A 20,293-nucleotide genomic window follows, 5' to 3' on the forward strand; every position below is an offset into this window, starting at 1 on the left:
ACAAGATAGAACCTTCTAAAAATAAGGTTGGAATCTCTTCCCTTCTCGTGTTCTACAAAACGTATAGCTTTAGTTTTCTCAGCAGAAAATTTGAAACCTTTGAAACCTTTACTATTAGCCATTTTGTACTAGCGTGACATATATGTTACGTAGAACATATGTTCAGTTAACTTACACCACACGTTTACATGTTGAAACTTGTTTTCATGATAGGTCCTGTGTGTGAGAGCTAATACATGTATCTACTTGCATACAAGTTTTTACAGGAATAGAAGTTCATTCAAGGGAGTGACACCGTTCTGTGCAGAAGTGCTGTTTTTGCTCACCGGTGTGAAATGAGTTCAGGCAAAAAGTGAGTATTATTTTGCCATTTTCATTAGATATATTGTATTGTTTTTTTGAATAAAATATATTGAAATATGGCTATAGAGAAATGTCTGTGCTATAATGAATATCTAAGATTTATAATATTGGCAGCAGTGCATTTTATATTTTCTGTGACATATATGTTACGCTAGGATGATACAGGGACATTTATGCCTTTTTCTATTTTACTGTAATGTAAACTGATAGTAATATCTTTCTAGTGATATAAAACATTCTATGGCTTCATTTTCTTTCTTTTACTTTACTTTACTACACTTTTAGTTATTTTAACTTCATTAATAAGTTACCTTTGCTAAATTTTAATCCAGAGATAACACGTTTTTATTTATTTTTTTATTTCAGGTCTCTGACTGTCAATGAAATACCAGCAGAGTTAGAAAAAGAAGATATTGCTGCAGATGTTTTTATTGAGCCTGCTGATGAGGTCTGACTGACGAAGATTCTGCTGATGAAGATCAAGGTGGTCTAATTGATAATCTCTCTGGTAAACAATTAGATGCTGCAGGTGAAGCAGCTCTTCCAAATGGAGTTCGGCTTGGAAATTTAGGAGAGGGCGTGGAGAACTATGATGACTCTAAGTTATTGCTTTCAAACTCCAAAGTGGACTAGAAAGGCAACATTTTCTACACCAAAACAATTTTTCCTGAGGCGAATTACAGTCAATACCGGAACTTATCACCATGTGAATTATTCGAATTGTTTTTTGATGAGGAAGTTTTTCAGATTGATAATAGAACAGTCAGCTCTTTATGCTCGTTACAAGGGAGAAATTTCCTTCTCACAAATGAAAAAGAACTAAAGGTTTTCCTTGGCATATTACTTTTATCTGGCATTGTTCCAGTTCCATCACGGAGACTTTACTGGAAGAAATTCTCCAGTGACTAGAAATGAGGCAGTGTATCTGCAATGAGAAGGAACAGATTTGATAAAATAATGCAGTTCATACATTTAGCAGATAATACTAATCGTTAGATGATCAGATAAATATGCTAAACTCCGTCCCCTGATAAGGCTACTTTCCACTCGATTTTTGTCTCATTTTCACCAGAGCAGCATCTATCTCATGACGAGGCAATGGTTGAATATTTTGGCCGCCATGGATGCAACAGTGTATTCGAAACAAACCAATACGCTTTGGTTATAAAGTTTGGTGCCTGAATACTGATGCAGGCTATTTAGTAAGCTTTGACTTATACCAAGGTAAAACATATGAAGGTAATTCATATGAGGAGAAAGCGTTTGGCAAATGTGGAGCCACTGTCTGAAAAATATAAAGTCATTGCCAGATGATAAAATACAACTCCATACAGCTATTACTTTGATAACCTTTTTACTCTTTTTCTCTTCTCCAACACCTGAGTGAGCAAAACTATACTGCTACGGGAACAATAAGAGACAATAGGCTGAAAAATGCCCTTTGAAAGCAGTTTCTGAGATGAAACAAAAGGGGAAGGGGCATCAGACTTCATCATAGATAAGGCAAATAACATTTCATTATGCAGATGGATGGATAATTCGGTTGTCACCATTGCATCAACTGCTCATGGAAGGGAACCCCTTAGTAAGGTGAAAAGATACTCTCAAAAAGAGAAAAAAAATATTGAAGTTGACTGCCCCATTAGTTATTCGAGAATACAATAACCACATGGGTGGAACTGACCGTCAAGACCAGAATGTGAATAATTATAGAGTATCTATTAGGGGTAAGAAGTGGTGGTGGTGTATTTTTACCTGTTTATTAGATGTATCAGTGCAAAATGCTTGGATTCTTCATAAAAAGTCAGGTGGATGTTACCTCAGCTAGATTTCAAAGAACAGATTGCTGAAAGCTATCTGAAGAGATATGGGATCCTCCTAAAGGGCCTGGGAAGACCTTCCCAGGGGGAAACAGGTTGTAAGAGAGTTCTTGATGACATTCGTTTTGATGGAATAGAACACTACCTGATAGAGACCCCAAACAAGGAAAAGACGTAGATGGTGGAAATCTGTGTAGCAAATCTCCTCCAGTCAGTGTAATAAGTGTGATGTAGGTCTGTGTTTGTCTTGCAATTTAGCATTTCACACAAAATAGACTTCAATGCTGTGCCACATGATGTACAGTTGCAATGAAAAGTTGATTATTTTATGTTAGCATTTTGAACTGGCAATTTAATCTTTGTTTTGATTCTAAGTGCAAGATTTAATACAATGACTATTTCTTTTGGCTTGTTTTTTTATGTAATTTTCAAATTCCATTCATTTGGTGGTTGTGACTACGGTAGTTCATGTATGAAACAGTAGACTTCTTTTGTATTAGTTATGTCACTTATATAACAGCAAACAATAAACCTTTCAAAATAGAACAGTGAATTTTTCATATTTCCCCCAAATGTACTCGTTACTGCCTAGCGTGACATATATGTCACACTCCATTATTCATTGTACAATGAATGCAGCTGAAAAAAATTATGTATTCTACTGATTTTGGATCCTTATGAACTAGATTTAGTGTAAAAATTTGAAATCCAAAGAAAAAAAATTTGGAAGAAATGGGTTAAATTAATTAATTGCAATCTGAATTTTAGTACAAGCTTCCACTGCAGTAGCTCTACTACACATAACAATATCATCCGCGAATGCCTGACCAGTTACTCCCAACCAGGGAGATGTTCAAGTAAATCATTCTTGACCTTGGAACTTGAAAATCTTCCACACTTTATCATCACACATTTCCAGCAATTCCTCGTCAAACAAACAGTTCATATAGGTCTTGACTGAATACCACTCCCTTAGCGTAACTGAAAACTAAAGTGTGGTTTGACCTCTTTTATCATATTAGTATTTTTCAGCTTAGAGATCATGTACCTTGTCTATAAGACTTACATGAACCAAAAACTGTTCTTTCCAAATCTAGTAAATTCTGAGTTGGTCATTGTTCCTACCAATGTTCTCAAATGTTTCCTGAAGTGAAAAAGATTACAAAAGTCTGATTTGTTGAAACAATCAGCCACCTGACTGGTAGAGGTGGTCCTCACCTTACGTTTTCCATCTGTAGTTTCCTGACTGACCCTAGCTGGATAAAAGGAATCTACTTCAATATTCTCTGGGGTATTTTATGAATTAATACACGAACTTTAAGTTTTCCTAGATGAACACTTGAAAGCATTCAAGGCATTGTTATGAGTAGTAAACTCAATCAAAACCCTCCAAAATGCAAAATCTTCAGTTTCACATACTTAATGACTTTAATTTCACCATACCTTCCAAACATTTCCATAAAAGCAAAAACAACTTAATAAATCTGATGGAGAGGGAATCCAACATAAAGAAAGGATTCTATCACCACTACTACAGCTTTCCATAGCCACATTCAATGTCTTGTCATGGGTCGTCTTCTGTATAATTGAATTTTCTTTAGGAATGTCCTTGTTCGTGCCAGAGGTCGAAGAGGAGGGTCGTGTCAGGAGGTCGCATTGTCCGGGGGAGTTTATTGTAGGGTCGCTAATCATTAATCCGTGAAGAGAAATTTGAAAAACCTACTGCAAAATCAGGCAGAAAACCAAGAGCCCACCGCACCAACCCCTTTCTCACCAAAGACACTCGGCAGAGACTGACTCCTGTATGTCCAACCTCCCTTACCCTACCCCGAAGGATAGCTCTATCATAACATAAGTGGCTCAAGAGTAAGCCAAAACCCGCTTGATAGGACTGAGGGCATAACTAGTATGCAATCATCCCCATTCATGTTACAATAGAGGGCACACTGGAAAGAATGCCGAGAGTCCTACCGTAGAGACTATACCTCCCCGGACTCTGCAGGCAAGTCCCCCCATAGGTAGTTTCCGCCCGATAGATATTGGTATGAAATCATATCAACATCCTCATGGTCCAAACATATCGAGAGCCGGACCGAACCTCTACAGTCTCTGCCATTTGGATCAAGAAAGAGCCAATGCGCAGAAGCCCCAGCCCCTGCCCAACCTGTAAGAAGGTTTTAGTGAAGGGGGTGACAGCTAGGTTGAGCAACTGAGTTAAAGATAGTAGAAGAGTGGAAACAAATTTAAGTAAGAGGAAAATTGAGACTTTTGGATTCGAACTGGCTGAAAATGTGTAACTTTGTCAAGGCAGTCTCAAATCAAGAGGGGACAGGGCTGGAAACTCTGTCTCTCTCGAGAGTTCAAATGGGTAGGATCTATGTTCCACCTCTCTTGAGGGGTACGTCTTTCAGGAGAGGTGGAACATACATCCTGCCTTAAGTGAACTCTCGAGAGAAACTGAGAGTTTCCAGCCCTGTGATTGGCTTATCAACGGTCAATGAGGAGCGTCGTAAAAGACTGGCCTAAACATCAAATGCACGGTTGATGTGAATCTACTATAAACACATTGTCCCACAATTAAAACTCCAAGGCCCGGCTGCACCTGTCGCGAGCGTTCCTGGAACTCCAAGTTGGCCCTCGTCGTCACTAGACTTCGGCTTTCTTCTTTAAATATAAATAGAGGTGTGGTGCCTTCTATTCTGTATTGCAGTCTTGTTTACCATCAGTTTTAATCATTTTCTTTTAGTGATAATATATATTATAATATATTATTCTATATACATATATATATAATATAATATATTTTATATATAATATATGCATATATATATTTTTTATTTTTTATACTAATTCATATATATATCTATACCTTATATATATATATATGTGTGTGTGTGTGTGGGTGTGTGTGTGTGTGTGTGTGTGTATGTGTGTGTGTGTGTGTGTTGTGTGTGTGTGTGTGTATAATGAGGAGGAAGATCATTCCACAATTTGGCCAAAACAAAGATAAAACTTATAGTGAACTGTGATCCTGGACCTCACATAAGAAATGGCAAATTGGACTACATACCTTGTGTAGTTCAAGGTATGTGGTCCAATATACATAAGTCATAAAAGATCTGAATTAAAGGTTAATCTGTATCACAAAAACTTGACGCATAATTGTACAGTTGAATAACTAAACAATTGTACCAAAGGTTAATGCTACAATCAAGGATGAGAAACTTAATAGATGTGAAGTTGCTGACCATTAAGATATGGACCAGCTGCTGAAGATCACTCAGGGAAACAATATTCAAAACATAACAGAACCAGAGCATAAAAAAAAGACTTCCTCATCATAGTCAAGTCTACAGAAATTCTGGAAGATTTTCTCATTATACCAATACTATGTAAAGCTGAAGCAGAGACACACCGAGACATGATTTAAATATATGAACCTGCAGTCAACGAGACACCTAGAATTTCAAACGAGTTGTATGCAGTTAAACAAACACTTTCGAAGAACAGGTACGGATGGAGACTCCAAAATCCTGGATTTGCTGATAATGATAATTTGAGCTTTGTAGGATTTCACTTCATCCTCCATAATCTGCACGATGCATTAATTTCAGCTAAATCTCTGTGCTCTGGAAATGGGATACAAGATTGGATACAAGTAAAGTGAACAGCACCATCTGCATAAGCAGCAAGCTTGTTTACAAGACGAAACCCCACACTGTGCATATCATATCTAAAAGGTTCGAGGCCAAGAACGGTACCCTACTAAATAACAGACATTGTCATCCTGTATTCATTTTAAAAACAATTAACAACTGTCGTTTACAATCTATTACGGAAAAGTTTAAAATCAATACCAAGAAAATCACCCACTCCCATGTCTAGGTTTGAAACACACACACACACACAAAACAAGAGGCTTTCAGGCTTCCTCCAAAATCAAATTTGTAAACTATGATGATCCCAAGGTTCTTGGATTCCACGAGGGTCACAATGTCTTCACAGACTGGTTGCGAGGTTGGGGAAGTTGAAGATCGGCAGTACTCTGTCAGCTGTGGTGACCTTGCAATTTTCCACGCCCATCCAAGACCAAGACATCTCTGCAATTCTTCTTTTAATTATGCTTCTCTGGCACCAGTTTTCTTTTAATTTAATCATTTGCTAGAGCAAATGTGGCAGTCACAATTCCTCAACCATTTCCAACTGTTCCTCTTGTCTTCAAGGCTGAGGTTTTGAAAGACAATAGATGAACAGCTGAGGATTCTCTGTAGCGCCAGGATTTCTTGAAGAGGCTTCCTGGCCTGTAAAATTTATTCATCTTCATTTTTTCCAATTTTGAAATTAATGTGATTTTTCAATCTTGGATTCTTGTTTTTAATCAATTTTCTGACTACTCGCCTATATACTGAAGTGTGTAGTTCCATTGTCGATCTAGTGTAGTACCCTTGAAGACGGCCACAAAGAACGGATGGAACAGTCGAGTAGCAAAAATTCCTCTTTTAATCCAATGACCGTCTTCAAGAGCATACACTAGATTAGCGATGGAATTGCACTTCCATATCCATGCGAGCCGTCAGAAAACAGACTAAAAACAAAAACCCACAGTGCAAATTTAACACTATCTTCAAAATTCACAAAAATGAGGACTGATCAATCTCACAGGCCAGGATGTTCCTGCGCGAATCGTGGAGGCTACAATGCCCCCATGGTTTGCAATCACTTCAAGTCCAGCTCAAGATCATATCAACAACCTTTCACTCATCCTCTGAATTTAAATGTATAAACTACGGCTGGCCTCAGTGTCATTTGATCCCCTAAGTGTGGCGATGTTTCCGTGTCCTATGTAGTTTACATAGACATGCTTTCACCCGGGCGCCTCCAAATCCAAGTTTGTAAACTGCAGCAGGTCCCAACGTCCTCGAATTCATGGAGTGGCTCCCTTTTCTGTGCGATGAAGCAGACTTGCCAAGCCCACGGGGGTCAAAAGCCTTTCGACTTTTAGGAAAATTTTTCCTGAATGCCAATGAACGTGTGTCACACATTACTTTAAAAGGCGAAAAAAAAAAAAAAAAAAAAAAAAAAAAAACTTTCCAATACGCTGTAACTCCTCGAATCTTCCAGGATAAAACTTTCAAGAAAAACATGATGACTGACAACTTCATCTACCACTTTTTCGAAGTAAGCCGCTGCCTCATACGTTAACTCGTATTACCTGAAGGTAACTAACGTTCATTCAAATACGAGGAGATGTAGGTCAAAGCAGACCATTACGTACGTTATTCGGCCAAGCATAAAGCATTGTTCTTAAAAGTCTTGTCATTTAAAGAGCTAATCGACTGCTGGAACATTAGCCAGCCAGGCACGTCGGGAAAGCACGTACGTGTACGTGACTGATGAGAGCACTCCATCTTCTACAAGACGAGTTCAACTAAGGCGAATTCCCTTCAAGGACTAGCTAGCCTCGGAAATGTGATTGATGGAAGAACTACATCATCTGCAAGACGAGCTCCCATTGCAAAATCTATATAAAACTCACTTCAAAATCACACATACTTAGAGCACGTTTCGAATACATTCGTACAAAGCGTAAAATAATAGATACGGTTACACAAGAACACGTTAAAATGAATATTTGCAATCACAAAACACTCCAAATAAATTACATCAACAAAAGTGCTTTAAAAATCTAAATCATTGAGAAATAAATTGAATACAATTAAACAACGCCACATACAAAAACACAGGACACTAACCTTGGTGCACTCTGCCAGCGGAGCTGCCATGTTTAGTCTGTAAAATAAGAAGGAAAATCGGAGTTATTCTAGTGAAAACTTAGAGAGAGAGAGAACCACCTTTCAAACTTAAGGAAAGTAATAGTTTTAAATTGAGGATAATTATTTTCTTTCTGTCGGGTGTATATATATATATATATATATATATATATATATATATATATATATATATATATATATAGATATATATATAGATATAGATATATTTAATATATATAGATATATATAAAGATAGATATCTATATATATATATATATATATATAATTATTACAGATATATGAAACATTGTGAACTTCATGCAAAGTGAATTTATACTCTTAGGTTCACAATAGAACTATAACAATAAAAATAATATCAAAAGGTAAGTGTAATGATAGTACTCAATGCAAAGTTTAAATATTATTATGGTAAAATAATTATTACAGCATTACATTAACTAATCAAATAACGTACTTAAGACAAGAAAACAAAAGCAATTGACAGCCACGTAACAGAAAAGTAAATTAAATTATATAAATTTGGAAACTAAGAAATTACAATTTGTTATTCAACCCTTACAATACAAAACTTATACTTAAGAATATGGACTTATCAAAGTAGGTAGATAGACTGCTTCCTGCCGGATGCCAGATCCTGGTTAGCTGAGTGAAGCCTAACGATATGTGAAAACAGTAGTCGAAGAAATATAGGTTTGGTGGAGAGTCAAGGCAAGGAGTTGAAAAAGACAGGAACAACTAGAATCAAGGCAAGAGTTCAAAAATAGGAACAACTACTTCGAAAGGACAACAGAAAATGGTATACAGAGGGGAAACAATCAGACAAAATATAACATGAAAACAATGTACAAAAATGTGGAAGGTATATATATATTACATATATATATATATAATATATTATATATATATATATTATATATATATTATATAGATATCATAGTTACGAAGTGCCAAGTATCTGGTTACAATTCATCAATTGTTTACCTCACAAAGCCAGGCACCCTGAACCCTCATCACAGGTATTACGACTGAATACTCTAAAGGCAACAGTGATCCCTTAACACTTACCAGTATTGCAGAAAACTCAGACTAAGTTCATCAAAACAGGTGTGAGGTAATCTGTAAGTAATTAAATTAATCAAAGGGCATCACTCCATCAACAACTTTAAAAGTCTAAGTATTTCCCTGATTTCAGAAGTCTAAGTACTTCCCTGGTTCTAAGTCACTTCAAGTAAATTGAAGGAAAGCAGATCAATTACCACTCTATGTTTCTACCTAACATCATTATAATCAAATGCAAATATATTGGTTAGGAATGAAATACTTATAAAAATTTTAAAATACAAAAAAATTTATTTATTAAAACTCCAAGTTTATAGGTGAAATTCACAATATCAGGGAAAATGACTGTTACTTGAAAACAAAGTAAAGTTTAATTAATTCTTGAATTAAGTTATGTAAAATTAAATCAAAATTAATTTATCACAAAATTCAAGAAAAATAATTCACTTGAAATCAACAAAAGTTTAAGGCAATAATTGAAAAATTTGAAATAATTCACAAGTGCTAAACAATAATAAAAAACTTGAAAAGATTCTAAGTAAATGCAAATTAATTCACAAGTGTTAAATTTTTATTAAAGGTGCAATGATAAGCAATGAAAATAACTAAGTCAATTAATTGTGAATGTAAATGAAAATACAGAAAAATGTAGACAGTATCAAAATAAAAAGGCACACTTCAACAACAAAAAATGAAAAAATGCACAAAATGAAACAAACACAAAACAAAAATTTGCAATGTGTAAAAGTGTAAATCTTTTCACTCAAAACAATGTAACCATCAGTTTTTACCAAACCACTGTTCCTATCAGTTATTAGTTAACCACTGTTCCTATCCGTTATAAGTTGCAACTCATAAAAATATAACACACTTACCTTTTTGGTATACCAACTTCTTTCTTTGCTGCAGTCTTGTTTTACACTTTCACAAAAACCAGGCGCCGTACAACAACAATGTTTGTTCAGATCCACAAACACAAAAAACACTATTTAACATTAAATAAACTCTAAGAAATATCAAATATAAAATTCTCAAGTTACAAGTACCAATTTACGTTACGTAATATAATCTCAAGGATGGAGAGAGAGAGAGAGAGAGAGAGAGAGAGAGAATGTTAAACGCCCTCGAGTATCTAAGATCTAATGAAATTCTCTTCCTTACGGAAGCTGGACAGTGGATGGTGACACAAAAGTTTTTGGCACAATTCTTCTAGAAGCATCAAAATCTTACGCAACTTTGCATACAAAATGTGTAATCTGCACGTGGCACTCGGCAAAGGACATACACGTATGAGATGATTCTGTTGAAAAAAGACATGTACTCAAACTCAGTCGACCCCAAGCAGAAGCCCCTTATCTTACTTGGTGACAGATCTCAAAACACAAATGAAGTCTCGAGCTCGCTTATCAAAGCGTGTTTGACAGATTAGGAAAGCAAAACTGAAATCTCAGAGTTCCTCTAATTCACAATGCTGACATAATAGGGAACAATCGTAGTTTCGAATGGACAAAGAAAATCAACTCTCTTTCTACATTCTACGTTTATATATTCTTTTACAATATGTTATGCGAAAAATCTGAAACACACATTTAAAACATCCTATCTCCCTAAGCTATCTAAGAATCTGAAAAAATGTTTGCACAATTCTACATAGCATTTTATAGTCACAGAGGAGAATATACGCATTTTGAGTAGTAATATATAATATATATATATATATATATAGATATATATATATATATATATATATATAATATATATATTTCCTATCAGTAAAATGCCTTAATTATTATTGCACACACAAACTTTTTATTCTTGTGATTTATGTAGCTGATCAAACAATAAGAATACGATATTAACCGACAGCTTTTGACTTTTCTTTTAACATTCAAGTACATTTAATGTCGACCTATAAAAAGAAATTTTGCCATTTAATGTCGACCTTATACAAAAAAAAAATGTTGCCATTTAATGTCGACCTTATACAAAAAATTTTGCCATTTAATGTCGACCTTATACAAAAATAATTTTGCCATTTAGTGTCGACCTTATACAAAAAAAATTTTGCAATGACATTTTACAAAGGGGACCAGCAATACAGTCCGATTTTTGTCAAGGACGGGTTTACCGACACAGTAGGATAATAAACACAACTGACTGGGGAAAGTCAGGCCTTGGGATGCAGTAACATGTCCCCCTACTCTCTCTCTCTCTCTCTCTCTCTCTCTCTCTCTCTCTCTCTCCAATGCCCTGGCGAGAACTTGGTCTTGGTTATCTATAGGAAAACAAATGCTAGACTGGGAATTTCGCAGAGTGAGAGAGAGAGAGTTACAATGATTAGGATGTCTCAAAGACTTGGTAGTCCATCCGAGGAGACATCGTGTGCTCCCTTATATCTGTAGGAGCAGGTTTTACTGTGCATTCACAGTGTCCTAATGATAAAGAGAGAGAGAGAGAGAGAGAAAGAGAGAGATAAAGGTCGTGGGAACGACAAAATAAACTGATACAAAAATGTTAAACTAAACGGCATCAGTCTAAGCCTGCCCGTAATACTTGAGGAGTTACCACGGCGCCGCGCTTGTTTGGTTACTATCAGTTTACGCGTAATATTGGCGTCGTGTTTAGTATCAGCCCCTTTGGGATGAACGTAACAACATAGGAAAAGAAAGACTGCAAATAACATAGGCACAAACAAAAGGCTAAAACATAAACAAAAACATAAGCAAAAGGCGGTAAATATTACGGTCGTCGAGTGGCGGGAACCAGGCAGTGATAAGTCCATGGTTTTACCAGCCTTTCATCAACCGGTTACTTTTCTTTCCTCTTCTTGGTTTTCAGCAGTAACTAACACTCTTCGTTTAGAAACAAATGCATAAAATAAAAAAAATAAAAACATTCCAAGCTATTCCGTTCGGTTGAATAAAAGATATAACTTACAAATGTCCCCGTTCAAAATGAAACAGAAAACGAACACGTCACCTAAGAAAATTGATGGGGGTCTTCGTTAATTGTCGGACGCAAACGTCGTGCAATCACTTACTGGTTTCCCGGGTTGATCACATAGTTCTGGGAAGTCGTAGCCTAGTTTTAATAAAACGTAAGAGGTAGATGTCGACGAGGAAATTTTTACCCCTTATGACTACATCGAAGCTTGAACCATCACAAAACAAACATTGGTAAATATCATGAAAATATCAAAGGATCAAAGGGATAAACTTACGCTAGAAGACAGAGAAAAGTTTACATCAAGAATGGATATAATAAGCAAAAGCAAGGCAGCAGAATCTATGGTGTCCTAAGACACTTAAATCTGACTTCAATCATTCTTCAAATACATGGAATGGAATGAAATATAAAATTCATGCCAAAGGCCAAGCGCTGAGACATATGAGGTCATTCAGCGCTAAAGGGAAATTAAAAATAAATTTATTCGAAGGGGGAAACTGAAAGAAAATCGCGCAGTTGCACTAACAAACAACTGTTGGGTTTGTATGGTGATTTTACGTTGCATGGAACCAGTGATAATTGTTGGGAGAGGGCGGAAAGTAAGATGGAAGAAAGAATATGAATGGAGGTACAGTAAAATAGAATGAAGCTGCATCCAAGCAACGAAGGGACGTTGATAAAACTTCAAATAACGCCTACAGTATACAGCATGAGGTGCACTGACGACACTACCCCCTTTATGGATTGATAGTCCATGGTGATCCAAACCTATATCTTTACAAAATCTACCTTTCTGAAAAGCTTTCTAGAGGCTGATGGTGTTCATACTCATTATTTTTCATAGAAACTATAGTAGGTGGCTCGGCAATGCTCCCAAATTCTCTTTTTCCTGTAGCATAATAATTATTGTAATTGCTATGAATCTAACAGCTGTCCCCCTCATAAGCTACAATCAACTCTGTGATGTATTTAACCCGTAATCATCATACCTTTTTGGCTAGAATCAAAGTCTTCTCAACTGCTACCCTACTATAGAAATTTTTCACTGAATATTTCTTAACCTTTCCTTTAAAAAGAAAAAAAAATTAATAATCCCGGAAATATTCCTAACCTCAGCCCTTCATGAGTGATTTACGTTAACCTCGCTTTGAGCATTAGCTCACGCCTATATCCAAGATTTAATTACTCTTTTAATGATTCTATCCTTTTCCCTACCTAACGAAGTGTGATGCGACCTCCAGCTTACTCGGAACGCGTGCAAGATTTTCCCTTCGTGCAGAAGTTGTAAACATGATATTCCTCACTTTACGTAAACTAAAACGTGCTAAAATCTACGGTCAAATAGACCCTTGTTACACCAACGAAAATCAAAATAAAATGCTCTACATTTTATCATAAATAACTTTTCTGTACTTTTTAACGTGCACATTATTTTTTACATTTTCATTCTAATAAATAGATCATAAATATCCTATCATACAATTCCTGCATCTTTAAGTCAACGCGAACCACCTTTTTCAGAACTTTTTAGGCTCTTCCATAGACCTATCCAAACCCCCCAACAAGAACAAGAACAACAACAATAAAGTTTTTGTAAGCAAATTTCTAAAGTAATTTGTAGTTTTCCTAACATATAAATCTGAAAGTCTTACTCTAGACTCTAAAATCCCTAAAACATTTAATTGCGATTCCGATGTGGGTAACATCATTCCTCCACAAAAAGGTCCTCATTGGACGAGTCGGTTTCGTGCTCGACTACCGATCTCAGGGTCCGGGTTCGACTTCCAGCTCTGCCAACAAGGAATCAGAGAAATTCATTTCTCGATGTGGTTCGGATCCCACAATGAGCTGTAGGTCTCGATGCTAAGTAACCAATTGGTTCCTAGCCACGTGAAAATATCTAATCCTTCGGGCCAGCCATAGGAGAGCTGTTCATCAGCTCAGTGGTCTGGTTAAACTAGGACAGACTTAACTTTTCCTCCACTGAAGCTTTTATAACTTGAGTGTTCCTAACGTCTAACGTTCTTCAAAGACGTGCAGAGGCAGTCCCCCGGTGTTCCTACCCTTTCAATAATGTACGGAAATTATTGAGAGTAAGAAGAAACGTTTAAAGGCGTAACAGGAGAAAATCGTCGCAGTTGCAGTAAGCAACGACTATTATGAGCGATTGGAAAACACGTTGGAAAAAAGAGAATACGAACGGAGGTACGGTAAAAGGAATGTACGGGGTTGCAGCTTGGGACCGAAGGGACGCTGGAAAGAACCTTCTGTAATGACTACAGTGGACTTCATGAGGTGGCCTGACTGGCACAACCCGGCCCTTACTGTTATAATAAACATTGAGAGAGAGAGAGAGAGAGATTAGCAGAGCGGGATAATAAATGCGTTGGCAAAAGTTTCCTTAAAAAATAAGACCTTAAAAAATAGAAAGAAAGAAAGAGAGAGAAAGAAGAGAGAGAGAGAGTAGAGAGAGAGAGAGAGACGGGTAATAGAGCGTTGGAAAAAGTTATCCTAAAGAGAGAGAGAGAGGTGAGAAGTAATACAGCGTTGGAAAGCTTATCCTTAGAAGAGAGAGAGAGAGAGAGAGAACGGGTAATACAGCGTTGGAAAAGTTATCCTAAAAAGAGAGAGAGGGGGGGGTAATACAGCGTTGGAAAACTTATCCTTAAAAGAGAGAGAGAGAGAGAGAGAGAGAGAGTAAGAGAGAGGCAGGCCTACCGGACAACACTTTACGACACATAGCCTTAATTCATCACTAACAAGCGGCCGGGTTCCACTCGAAAATGCCAAATGTCAAGTCACCTGCCACCTGTTGGAAACCAGTCTCTCAAATTCCTCGAAATCACCAGGAAATAAATCTTTCAAACGTTTCTGTCGGGCAATTCACACCGCCATCTATCACACATCCTCAGCAGAAAACTAGGACACAAGGGGCAACGGTTTCGAGAAATGAAGACTAAAAGGCAGAAAGGTAAAAATGTCCTAAACACATGCGCATACCAGATTCAAATCGGCCAAACATTAACAACTTAAAAAATGAACAGGAGCGTCCTAACCGGAAGACTTTAGTCGAAACGATTTATTGTTTGAACTATTTTATTTGTATATCTTTTATTAGAGAAAATATACATCTAACAATTTTAACAGTATTACATGTAGAATTTTACCAAAGTTGACTTAATTTACCGCTCGAAATTGGATATGCAAAACAAAAATACAACAAGGCGTGATCCGACCTCCAGCTTACTTGGAGGCGCATGCTAAAATCTACGGTCAAATAGCGCGGTTTCACCAACGAAAATCAAAATAAATACGCTATTAATTTTTTTTTTTAGAAATAATTGTCCTGTACTGTTTAACACACACATTACTTATTTTCTACAGTTTCATTCTAATAAATAAATTATAAATATCCTATTCTAAAATTCCTGTACATTTAACTCAACGCAAAGCACCTTTTGCAACCTTTCCAGGCTTTTTTCATAGGGCTTTCCTACTCCAAAAAAGAACAACAACAATAACACCACCACCATCAACCAGTAGTTTATAGGCTTACTCCCCCAGTAAGCGAAAAAAAAAAAATAAGAAGGCTGATCAAATCTCGGTTCATACTGATAAGTACTCATCGATTTCCTCGGTCGTTTACGGGATTATTTTTTATTTCAAACACACTATCCTGCATAAAGACGCAGCATCCTGGTTGCAATGACACTTGGCAGTGAAAGTATAAGATATTGTTGTCTGTTTGTATGGTGTTTTTATGTTGCATGGAACCAGTGGTTATTCAGCAACGGGACCAACGGCTTTACGTGACTTCCGAACCACGTCGAGAGTGAACTTCTATCACCAGAAATACACATCTCTGACCCCTCAATGGAATGCCCGAGTGAACTTCAGCCAACTTTATATTACTTGAGCTCTTGGATCGATTTGGACAATGAGAAACGACACCCAGTAGCATGAATTGATTGATTAGAGACAACAGACTTGACAACACTGGTGTTAGAAATGAGACAAACTTTCAATAGACAACGCCAATTTCAAACAAGATTTCGTAAATAGTTTAGACTTTTAGTTCATAAAGTTACGGTCTCTATTACACGATTAATTTCAACCAATTCAAACAAGAGTCAAACCCGAGCCCTTCAAGAACATAACATGTGGTCACATACCTGGTTTCCAACAAAAATACTTCACTGACTCTACAGAAGACTTCGTCCAAGTAAATTATAAGGGCAACTTTCCGAATTGCAGATTCAGCTGCGTCTAAGTTACTGAGAGAGAGAGAGAGAGAGAGAGAGAGAGAGAGAGAGAGAGAGAGAGAGAGAGAGAGAGAGAGAGAGAGGGCTACCTGCTAAATTTAGGAGTATCCCTTGCTTTTCCAGTTGACTGATCAATCCCCCTCTGAAAAATCATATTTATGTAATTTTTCATAACTGACGTTGGCTATTTTGTCATGCATATAGCCAACCAGCAGTTAATTAATAACATTAGTTCCCCAACCATTAACGCTTTAAATTGACTGTAGGACCACCATCCTTTCTGGCACTATTCTTAAAAATAAGTTATCTAATGGGTTAACGACCGAATTCTCTATTAGCATAAACGCAGTAATGACAGCTCCTGCTTAGAACGACTCCCTAACCTGACGATAGCTTTGTATACATAGGCTACCACTCACAGTGGTTCAACAATATCACTTCATTGATGACGAGACTCCACCGGTGCGGTTTATAATGTCACCTGACCGGTTTTCCCCGCAGCTGCTAATCACAAGTCGGCGGAATTCTGCCTGAAACGTTTGAGCGCTGAACGTGTCCTGAAAATTTTATATGCCATACATCCTCTGTCTCCAATTCTTCAATAAGTTATTTCCCGAGTGGTAATTAATTCTGAGAGAAAAAAAATCTTACCGTATGTATTAACGGCATCACCAATGACAAAATCCATCTTTGCAACCTTTGTACTCTCTCTATCTCTTTATATATATATATATATATTATATATATATATATATATATATATATATATATATATATATATATATTAACCATCTGGTATTCTTGATCTTTTTGTTTACCTAATAACTTTCTTTCCAACTGTATTTCATTCGTTCCTTGACAATGTCTTTGCAAAGACGAAAGCGCTTAGATTTCTTCCGATCATTTTCCTGTGGTATACGCTTATTTAATGAAGTCACGTGCGTCTACTGTGATTTTTTAAGCATATATATATATATATATATATATATCTATATATATATATACATATATATATATATATATATATATATATATATACATATATATATATATATATATATTAGATATATATATATATTTAGATATTACGATCACAAGTAACACGTGAAGATTGTGTATCAAGAGCCAGCAGGAAAAATGGAGAGAGAGAGAGAGAGAGAGAGAGAGAGAGAGAGAGAGAAGAGAATGGAAATATATTGAAAACCAGTCTGTGGACACTGAACGACACCACAAGGCAAGATTCCCGGCTACACACAAAAGTTCAAATACGTAACACAAATACATCTTTATTCTCAAAGAAAACTGGATGTAATATATTTACAATATATAACAGGTTTATACCTCTAAACCATTTATTAGGTTTAAAAAATGAAGACATAATCGGAGCTCAAAATCCGGATGTCTAGTTATATATATATATATATATATATATATATATATATATATATATATATATATATATATATAAAAGTAGACGTACGGTTTTTGAACTTCAATTGTATCTTCGTTTTTGAACGAATAAATGGCTTAGATTACTTTAATATGATATAATATAAATCTATTACATCCAGGTTTTGCTGGAAAAAATGTTAGTTTTACGTATTTGAACTTTTTTTTTTCTTTTTTTAGGAATCTTGGCTTGTGGCGTCGTTCCAAGTGTCATCAGACCGGTTTTCAATATATTTCCATTACTCCCCTAATATAAACATTATAAGTTCTTGTATTTTACGAAGATATACCGATGAGACGTCCCTTACGGTGGTATCATATGGACGATTTTTCTTCTTTTTCTGCCACTTACAGTAGCACCAAGTGAGCATACCTAGGTCTAAAGACCTTAGAGCACTGTCACACCTGTAGGTACACCCCGTTTTGTCATATAGACCGACATCCTGCTAAACCTCTGTGTGTGTGTGTGTGTTATAAACATCATAATATACAAAGTTGTTAGTTTTGCAAGAGCACTGTAACCTATGCCTAGAGTATTTTCCCAATCTGAAACTTTTTTTTCTATCCAAATCAAAGATAATTTCGTCCTCATAGCATATTGTGTAATTCTGTTATATTAAATGCTAATAATAATAATAATAATAATAATAATAATAATAATAATAATAATAATAATAATAATAATAATAATAATAATAATAATAATAATATCATCTGTTCGTCTGTCAACTAAGAGAAGGTACTGGATAGCCTTTCTAGTCCATTCTCTAAAGGTAGTCGCTATCTACCTTATCGCAAATCTGTCAAAAAAAATCGTTCGAGGAATAGATCGGAATTATATTATAAGAGCCAAAGGCCAAGCACTGGGACCTATGAGGTCAGTCAACGCTTAAAGGGAAACTCAAGAGTAGAAAGGCTTGAAGTGTAACAGAAGGAGAAACTCGCAGTTCCATATGAAACAAGTGTTAGGAAAGGTTTGATAGCAAGATGGAGGAGAGAGAATAAGAATGGAGGTACATGAAAGGAATGAAAGGGGTTGCAGCTAGGGGCCGAAGGGACGCTGCAAAGAATCTTAAGCAATGCCTCCAGTGTACCGCGCGAGGTGCATTGGTCTAGACAGAAACCTTGCATTCACGGGGATTAACGTTCTTGAACCTGAATGTGGGATACATCGCCTCGTGAAAGATTAAAAATGTATTCTAAAGCTAATGAAATCACAGTTCTGATTAATAGACCTAACATAACATAGTAGTCATCAACGTGACTTCATCAACATGTCATTTTTCCAAACAATAACACTGCTGGTGGGCAAAAAGCTTTTACCCCTCGTTTACCTTATCAGAAGAACGCTGATCATTCAAGCTAATCAGCGCCTTATTCATAAGCAATAGTTCAGTCGTGTGTTGTTGCAAGGCGCACGAATGGGTGGGGAAAGGGAAGTTTAGTATCCTGGCGAAAGGGACAAGAAAAGGAGAAAAAAGTGGCTGGCAGCCATTAACTGTCCAAAAGACGACGAGCCACTTTTCTGGCTTTCCAACTCCCGACGCTGAGCCACTTTAGTGGCCCGATTTGAACCGCGCGCCGCCAATACTTTCAGAGACAGATTTCTTACACCAGTACCGTGCTCTCTGATGCCGTATCAATACTTCAGTGTCATTGGCTAAATGTTATTACATCACAATGACATCATCAGAATCCCGTTACTTAATTGGTTAAAAGGTTTATGACGTGGAAAAAAACAAAAATTCCGCAATTTTCCGGGAAAACTTCAGTCTCGGCGTTGGTTTTGAGTGTTTCGTAACGGGCTCTCGATAACTATTATCTTTTATCGTTATTTTTGTAATTATTACAGGTTAATATGGGATAAAGACATGATAGAATGATAATATAAGTTTTAAGTGATAACAGGAATTACCAGTAATGGAATAATTCCTACGTATATCGTATAAGTGAATTCGTAGCAAAAGCTAATATTTTTTTGAATGAACATTGAGATATCATGGTTGGCGTCTTGGTTTCGAGTGATAATCTTTATCATAATTCTTATTTTTCGTAATTATTGCATGCTGATATTGGATAAAAACGAGATATAGAAAAAATGGAGTTAATACGAGCTGTAAGTTATGTAAATTCATCGCATATCAGTAGTTGCAAAATGTTTTTACCTTATTTATTTTAGGTTGAAAGTTATGGCGTCCCCTTCAGTTTCAAACGAAATCACTGACATTCCATTTTATGAAACAAGTGATGAGGAACTTTCAGATTCCGATGATACTGATAGTGAAATGGAAAGCGACAGTGATGAGGATGACGGATCATCTTCAGAAAGTGAAACAAATACATGTGCATCAGGTGGTGTGCGGGCGTGGCTCATTGGTCAGGATGCTGGCCCTATTCCAGTGCCATTTAGTGCCACCCCAGGACCTATGCATTCTCCTCAGGCCGACGCCCCCCCCCCCCCCCAGTTGCTTATTTCAATTTATTTTTTCCTGATTCCTTTATGCAGACTGTAGTCAATGAAATAAATAGGTACAGTGATTCATTTGTATCTAATAAGAGGGAGTATTTGCAGTGCCATCCACGATCAGCCGTTCATAATTGG

General features: G+C 36.4%; 1 long non-coding RNA gene across 1 annotated transcript in view; it reads right to left on the reverse strand.

Annotated features, from left to right (window-relative positions):
• Positions 1-20,293, reverse strand: part of LOC135223250 (uncharacterized) — a 110,964-nt gene that overhangs the window by 84,708 nt on the left and 5,963 nt on the right. Inside the window, exon 2 of the long non-coding RNA XR_010316440.1 lies at positions 7,937-7,973. This is a non-coding gene — a long non-coding RNA (uncharacterized LOC135223250). The remainder of the gene's footprint in view (positions 1-7,936; positions 7,974-20,293) is intronic.

This window comes from Macrobrachium nipponense, chromosome 8 (assembly GCF_015104395.2).
Source record: "Macrobrachium nipponense isolate FS-2020 chromosome 8, ASM1510439v2, whole genome shotgun sequence".
In the NCBI taxonomy this organism is placed as follows: Eukaryota; Metazoa; Arthropoda; class Malacostraca; order Decapoda; family Palaemonidae; genus Macrobrachium; species Macrobrachium nipponense.